Raw genomic sequence first — 8,595 nt, 5'->3', positions numbered from 1 at the left:
CTGACCAGTACAGCTTGTGTTGGTCTACTATTATCCTACTGAACAGTACAGCTTGGGTTGGTCTACTATTATCCTACTGACCAGTACAGCTTGGGTTGGTCTACTATTATCCTACTGAACAGTACAGCTTGGGTTGGTCTACTATTATCCTACTGAACAGTACAGCTTGGGTTGGTCTACTATTATCCTACTGAACAGAACAGCTTGTGTTGGTCTACTATTATCCTACTGAACAGTACAGCTTGGGTTGGTCTACTATTATCCTACTGAACAGAACAGCTTGGGGTTGGTCTACTATTATCCTACTGAACAGTACAGCTTGGGTTGGTCTACTATTATCCTACTGAACAGTACAGCTTGGGTTGGTCTACTATTATCCTACTGAACAGTACAGCTTGGGTTGGTCTACTATTATCCTACTGAACAGTACAGCTTGGGTTGGTCTACTATTATCCTACTGAACAGTACAGCTTGGGTTGGTCTACTATTATCCTACTGAACAGTACAGCTTGGGTTGGTCTACTATTATCCTACTGACCAGTACAGCTTGTGTTGGTCTACTATTATCCTACTGAACAGTACAGCTTGGGTTGGTCTACTATTATCCTACTGACCAGTACAGCTTGGGTTGGTCTACTATTATCCTACTGAACAGTACAGCTTGTACCAGTTCAAAAGAAATGCTGGTATAAATTATACAGCATTAAAATATGTCAAATTATCCATTTATTTGTTCCAAAAGTGGTTGCAATGCTGTGAAAAAACAGTTGTATTGAACTACAGTGCTAAAATAATCGATATTGTCAAATTTGAGCTTGTCCTTGCAAGGGGACACTTATTTAGAGTAAAATGTATATAACTATATATTTTTATTGATTTTATATGATTCATATTTTTATTTCGAAAAATAATATGCTGTTGTGCTGCCAACATATTATCCTGCTGCTAGCAGAACGGTAATATCGGCGTTTCACTTTGAATATTTGTACGGTGTGCTGCGAGGTACAAAATGCACAGAAATATAGAGAGAATGATTATATTACGTTCTTTCCACCAGGGGGCGACAAACGCCAGTTAATATTCCAGAATAGAGCACCATGGAATGTATAGGCTCCCTTTGACAAATGTACATTTGGAGATCCTCGGGCCTGGGTCAGGTGCGTGTCCCAAATGTCTTTCCTGCTTCCCGAAGTGTGCACTCGTTCACCACACCCCATAACGTGTAAAAGCATTGGATTGTTGTAGTAGGCATAGGTTATAAAATTAGTTTCCAGACTGTATCTCTCCAAGGTTGGTGGGTGACTGTATCTCTCCAGGGTTGGTGGGTGACTGTATCTCTCCAGGGTTGGTGGGTGACTGTATCTCTCTGTATCTCAGGGTTGGTGGGTGACTGTATCTCTCCAGGGTTGGTGGGTGACTATATCTCTCCAGGGTTGGTGGGTGACTGTATCTCTCCAGGGTTGGTGGGTGACTGTATCTCTCCAGGGTTGGTGGGTGACTGTATCTCTCCAGGGTTGGTGGGTGACTATATCTCTCCAGGGTTGGTGGGTGACTGTATCTCTCCAGGGTTGGTGGGTGACTGTATCTCTCCAGGGTTGGTGGGTGACTATGTATCTCTCCAGGGTTGGTGGGTGACTGTATCTCTCCAGGGTTGGTGGGTGACTGTATATCTCCAGGGTTGGTGGGTGACTGTATCTCTCCAGGGTTGGTGTGTGACTGTATCTCTCCAGGGTTGGTGGGTGACTGTATCTCTCCAGGTTTGGTGGGTGACTGTATCTCTCTAGGGTTGGTGGGTGACTGCATCTCACTGCTGGACCCTGACCAGACATGGAGTAGTTGGCTCTGCATTTACATTCACAGCACACCCACCCATCACCATCAATCACCACACACACCGACAACACTAGAGCACAGTCTATTTGGAGGCTAAATAACCAAATTGATGTCTTATCTTTTCTCTTTCTGTTTGTTTGTTATTGTGTGTGTGTGAGAGAAAGACAGGGAGACAGAGACAGACAAAGAGAGAAAGAGAGAGAGAAAGAGAGAAAGAGGGAGGGAGGTAGCCTTGTTGGGTGAGTGAAGATTAATGTCGCGCTTTCCCCGTCAGAATCCCGTGCACGCACCTGCCTTGGGACTAGACTCCAACGGAGCTGCCTCACATTTGAACTGGAAAACCTTGCGCGCGTCGGTGTATCTGGATTAACGGAATGGATTAGAGATCTAAGAACGCCTCATTCCCAAGTCGGAGGTGAGTGTTTATTTTTCTTTACCCTGTTTCGGTTTGTGGTGGAAATGGAAATTCCGTGTTGTCAAAGACTGTTGGGATTCGGGATGGCCCGCCCTGAGCGCAAAACACCGGATTAGACAGGGGTTAACGGTAACCGGTAAGAGAGGTCGGAATGAACCACGGACTGATCAGTCGAGGGACAGAAATTAGTTTAGAATATTAGGCTCTAAAAGTAGCCTAGTGTGCATATTATTTTACAGCCTAACATACCGTGAAACGTATTCAGTCAGTGTGACGACAAAATAGTCATTCAGGGCTGGGTCATATAGTAAACACGGAATGACTGGTCTGATGGCCCATTTCCATGTCCCAAAAGCGTTTCTTTTAAGTTTGCAAACGAATAAATAAAGACATTATCCAGTTGTCACACCAGTAAGCCAGGCTAGCCTCAGAAGAGCCTAAATACGTCCGGGCATGGACTCGAAAGCGTTCCACAGGGATGCTGGCCCATGTTGACTACGATGCTTCCCACAGTTGTGTTAAATTGACTGGATGTCCTATGCGTGGTACATTCTGGAACCCACGGGAAACAGTTGAGCGTGAAAAACCCAGCAGTGTTGCAGGTGTTGAAACAAACCGGTGCGCCTGGCACCTACTACCAGACCCTGTTCAATGTCACTTACATTTCATGTCTGGCCCATTGACGCTCTGAATGCCTACATCCATAATCCATGTCGCAAGGTTTACCAAACCTTCTTTAACCCGTCGCCTCCCCTTCATCTACAATAATTCAAGTGGAAGTGACATCAATAAGGAATCATAGCTTTCACCTGGATTCACCTGGTCAGTCATGGAAAGAGCAGGCGTTCTTAATGTTTTATACACTCAGTGTATAGCCTAACTACAGGATACATGAAACAAACTAAGCTACAATGTTTTTTCCGTCGTGCCTCGCTAGTCAACAGACTACTGCCCCGCTGCAACAATTCAGGAAGGCGTCGCCGGAATCCAATTTTTCGAAGTTGTCACTCCCGAAAATCACGTGACTACACATCTTTGTCTATGTGAAGTCTGTCTGTCTGTCTGTCTGTCTGTCTGTCTGTCTGTCTGTCTGTCTGTCTGTCTGTCTGTCTGTCTGTCTGTCTGTCTGTCTGTCTGTCTGTCTGTCTGTCTGTCTGTCTGTCTGTCTGTCTGTCTGTCTGTCTGTCTGTCTGTCTGTCTGTGTCTGTCTGTCTGTCTGTCTGTCTGTCTGTCTGTCTGTCTGTCTGTCTGTCTGTCTGTCTGTCTGTCTGTCTGTCTGTCTGTCTGTCTGTCTGTCTGTCTGTCTGTCTGTCTGTCTGTCTGTCTGTCTGTTTCTGTGTCTGTGTGTCTGTTTCTGTCAGTGTATGTGTGTGTGTTTGTGTGTGTCTGTGTGTGTAGTCTTTTGGTTAGCGACAGAACAGACCAGAGGTGTAGTAAAAAAAACAACATGGCACACTATGCACTACTTATTGCCCTATATCTGACCACAGCTCTATGAATATTGTTCAGAAGTAGTGCCCTATATAGGGTGCCATTTGGGAGGTGACCAGTGACTCAGTATGTTTCTATAAAAAAAAGAATTTAACAATTCATGACTGATAGTTTATTGTAGCTTTTAGTGGGAAATCACATTTCCCAGCCATCCCCACAGCAGGGCTGTAGAAGTAGAATCATGAAGTGGAACGATATTAATTGGCTATTTCAAACTTTTTTAACAAATCAAAAACTGAAAAATTGGGCGTGCAAAATTATTCAGCCCCCTTAAGTTAGTACTTTGTAGCGCCACCTTTTGCTGCGATTACAGCTGTAAGTCGCTTGGGGTATGTCTCTATCAGTTTTGCACATCGAGAGACTGAACATTTTTCCCATTCCTCCTTGCAAAACAGCTCGAGCTCAGTGAGGTTGGATGGAGAGCATTTGTGAACAGCAGTTTTCAGTTCTTTCCACAGATTCTCGATTGGATTCAGGTCTGGACTTTGACTTGGCCATTCTAACACCTGGATATGTTTATTTTTGAACCATTCCATTGTAGATTTTGCTTTATGTTTTGGATCATTGTCTTGTTGGAAGACAAATCTCCGTCCCAGTCTCAGGTCTTTTGCAGACTCCATCAGATTTTCTTCCAGAATGGTCCTGTATTTGGCTCCATCCATCTTCCCATCAATTTAAACCATCTTCCCTGTCCTTGCTGAAGAAAAGCAGGCCCAAACCATGATGCTGCCACCACCATGTTTGACAGTGGGGATGGTGTGTTCAGGGTGATGAGCTGTGTTGCTTTTACTCCAAACATAACGTTTTGCATTGTTACCAAAAAGTTCAATTTTGGTTTCATCTGACCAGAGCACCTTCTTCCACATGTTTGGTGTGTCTCCCAGGTGGCTTGTGGCAAACTTTAAACAACACTTTTTATGGATATCTTTAAGAAATGGCTTTCTTCTTGCCACTCTTCCATAAAGCCAGATTTGTGCCAGATACGACTGATTGTTGTCCTATGGACAGCGTGTCCCACCTCAGCTGTAGATCTCTGCAGTTCATCCAGAGTGATCATGGGCCTCTTGGCTGCATCTCTGATCAGTCTTCTGCTTGTATGAGCTGAAAGTTTAGAGAGACGGCCAGGTCTTGGTAGATTTGCAGTGGTCTGATACTCCTTCCATTTCAATATTATCGCTTGCACAGTGCTCCTTGGGATGTTTAAAGCTTGGGAAATCTTTTTGTATCCAAATCCGGCTTTAAACTTCTTCACAACAGTATCTCGGACCTGCCTGGTGTGTTCCTTGTTCTTCATGATGCTCTCTGCGCTTTTAACGGACCTCTGAGACTATCACAGTGCAGGTGCATTTATACGGAGACTTGATTACACACAGGTGGATTGTATATTTATCATCATTAGTCATTTAGGTCAACATTGGATCATTCAGAGATCCTCACTGAACTTCTGGAGAGAGTTTGCTGCACTGAAAGTAATGGGGCTGAATAATTTTGCACGCCCAACTTTTCAGTTTTTGATTTGTTAAAAAAGTTTGAAATATCCAATAAATGTTGTTCCACTTCATGATTGTGTCCCACCTGTTCTTGATTCTTCACAAAAAAATACAGTTTTATATCTTTATGTTTGAAGCCTGAAATGTGGCAAAAGGTTGCAAAGTTCAAGGGGGCCGAATACTTTCGCAAGGCACTGTATGTATATATATATATATATATAGTAACGGCGTTCGTCTGTTGAAGGAAGAGAGTCGGACCGAAATGCAGCGTGTTTGTTACTCAGGATCTTTAATGAAGAAAACAAAACGATACATGAAATAACTCAATACAAAAACAACAAACGGAACGAGAAACCCTATTACAGCCTATCTGGTGAAACTACACAGAGACAGGAACGTGAAACCTATTACAGCCTATCTGGTGAAACTACACAGAGACAGGAACGTGAAACCTAATTACAGCCTATCTGGTGAAACTACACAGAGACAGGAATGTGAAACCTATTACAGCCTATCTGGTGAAACTACACAGAGACAGGAACGTGAAACCTATTACAGCCTATCTGGTGAAACTACACAGAGACAGGAACGTGAAACCTATTACAGCCTATCTGGTGAAACTACACAGAGACAGGAACGTGAAACCTATTACAGCCTATCTGGTGAAACTACACAGAGACAGGAACGTGAAACCTATTACAGCCTATCTGGTGAAACTACACAGAGACAGGAACGTGAAACCTATTACAGCCTATCTGGTGAAACTACACAGAGACAGGAACGTGAAACCTATTACAGCCTATCTGGTGAAACTACACAGAGACAGGAACGTGAAACCTATTACAGCCTATCTGGTGAAACTACACAGAGACAGGAACGTGAAACCTAATACAGCCTATCTGGTGAAACTACACAGAGACAGGAACGTGAAACCTATTACAGCCTATCTGGTGAAACTACACAGAGACAGGAACGTGAAACCTATTACAGCCTATCTGGTGAAACTACACAGAGACAGGAACGTGAAACCTATTACAGCCTATCAGGTGAAACTACACAGAGACAGGAACGTGAAACCTATTACAGCCTATCAGGTGAAACTACACAAAGACAGGAACGTGAAACCTAATTACAGCCTATCTGGTGAAACTACACAGAGACAGGAACGTGAAACCTAATTACAGCCTATCTGGTGAAACTACACAGAGACAGGAACGTGAAACCTATTACAGCCTATCTGGTGAAACTACACAGAGACAGGAACGTGAAACCTATTACAGCCTATCTGGTGAACACTACACAGAGACAGGAACGTGAAACCAATTACAGCCTATCTGGTGAAACTACACAGAGACAGGAACGTGAAACCTATTACAGCCTATCTGGTGAACACTACACAGAGACAGGAACGTGAAACCTATTACAGCCTATCTGGTGAAACTACACAGAGACAGGAACGTGAAACCTATTACAGCCTATCTGGTGAACACTACACAGAGACAGGAACGTGAAACCTATTACAGCCTATCTGGTGAAACTACACAGAGACAGGAACGTGAAACCTATTACAGCCTATCTGGTGAAACTACACAGAGACAGGAACGTGAAACCTATTACAGCCTATCTGGTGAAACTACACAGAGACAGGAACGTGAAACCTATTACAGCCTATCTGGTGAAACTACACAGAGACAGGAACGTGAAACCTATTACAGCCTATCTGGTGAAACTACACAGAGACAGGAACGTGAAACCTATTACAGCCTATCTGGTGAAACTACACAGAGACAGGAACGTGAAACCTATTACAGCCTATCTGGTGAAACTACACAGAGACAGGAACGTGAAACCTATTACAGCCTATCTGGTGAAACTACACAGAGACAGGAACGTGAAACCTATTACAGCCTATCTGGTGAAACTACACAGAGACAGGAACGTGAAACCTATTACAGCCTATCTGGTGAAACTACACAGAGACAGGAACGTGAAACCTATTACAGCCTATCTGGTGAAACTACACAGAGACAGGAACGTGAAACCTATTACAGCCTATCTGGTGAAACTACACAGAGACAGGAACGTGAAACCTATTACAGCCTATCTGGTGAAACTACACAGAGACAGGAACGTGAAACCTATTACAGCCTATCTGGTGAAACTACACAGAGACAGGAACGTGAAACCTATTACAGCCTATCTGGTGAAACTACACAGAGACAGGAACGTGAAACCTATTACAGCCTATCTGGTGAAACTACACAGAGACAGGAACGTGAAACCTATTACAGCCTATCTGGTGAAACTACACAGAGACAGGAACGTGAAACCTATTACAGCCTATCTGGTGAAACTACACAAAGACAGGAACGTGAAACCTATTACAGCCTATCTGGTGAAACTACACAGAGACAGGAACGTGAAACCTATTACAGCCTATCTGGTGAAACTACACAGAGACAGGAATGTGAAACCTATTACAGCCTATCTGGTGAAACTACACAGAGACAGGAACGTGAAACCTATTACAGCCTATCTGGTGAAACTACACAGAGACAGGAACGTGAAACCTATTACAGCCTATCTGGTGAAACTACACAGAGACAGGAACGTGAAACCTATTACAGCCTATCTGGTGAAACTACACAGAGACAGGAACGTGAAACCTATTACAGCCTATCTGGTGAAACTACACAGAGACAGGAACGTGAAACCTATTACAGCCTATCTGGTGAAACTACACAGAGACAGGAACGTGAAACCTATTACAGCCTATCTGGTGAAACTACACAGAGACAGGAACGTGAAACCTATTACAGCCTATCTGGTGAAACTACACAGAGACAGGAACGTGAAACCTATTACAGCCTATCTGGTGAAACTACACAGAGACAGGAACGTGAAACCTATTACAGCCTATCTGGTGAAACTACACAGAGACAGGAACGTGAAACCTATTACAGCCTATCTGGTGAAACTACACAGAGACAGGAACGTGAAACCTATTACAGCCTATCTGGTGAAACTACACAGAGACAGGAACGTGAAACCTATTACAGCCTATCTGGTGAACACTACACAGAGACAGGAACGTGAAACCTATTACAGCCTATCTGGTGAAACTACACAGAGACAGGAACGTGAAACCTATTACAGCCTATCTGGTGAAACTACACAGAGACAGGAACGTGAAACCTATTACAGCCTATCTGGTGAACACTACACAGAGACAGGAACGTGAAACCTATTACAGCCTATCTGGTGAAACTACACAGAGACAGGAACGTGAAACCTATTACAGCCTATCTGGTGAAACTACACAGAGACAGGAACGTGAAACCTATTACAGCCTATCTGGTGAAACTA

At 43.7% G+C, this 8,595-nt stretch overlaps 1 protein-coding gene across 1 annotated transcript in view; it reads left to right on the top strand.

Moving 5' to 3' along the window:
- The first annotated feature begins 2,112 nt into the window (after positions 1-2,112).
- LOC124021682 (FERM and PDZ domain-containing protein 1-like) overlaps positions 2,113-8,595 on the top strand; it is a 107,816-nt gene continuing 101,333 nt past the window's right edge. The window contains exon 1 of the mRNA XM_046336794.1: positions 2,113-2,248. The gene's annotated coding sequence lies outside the window, so the exon portion shown is untranslated. The remainder of the gene's footprint in view (positions 2,249-8,595) is intronic.

Source organism: Oncorhynchus gorbuscha, unplaced genomic scaffold (assembly GCF_021184085.1).
Source record: "Oncorhynchus gorbuscha isolate QuinsamMale2020 ecotype Even-year unplaced genomic scaffold, OgorEven_v1.0 Un_scaffold_1160, whole genome shotgun sequence".
NCBI classification, from domain to species: domain Eukaryota; kingdom Metazoa; phylum Chordata; class Actinopteri; order Salmoniformes; family Salmonidae; genus Oncorhynchus; species Oncorhynchus gorbuscha.
Note: the sequence above shows the minus strand (reverse complement) of the source record. Positions and strands in the feature narration are given on the sequence as shown.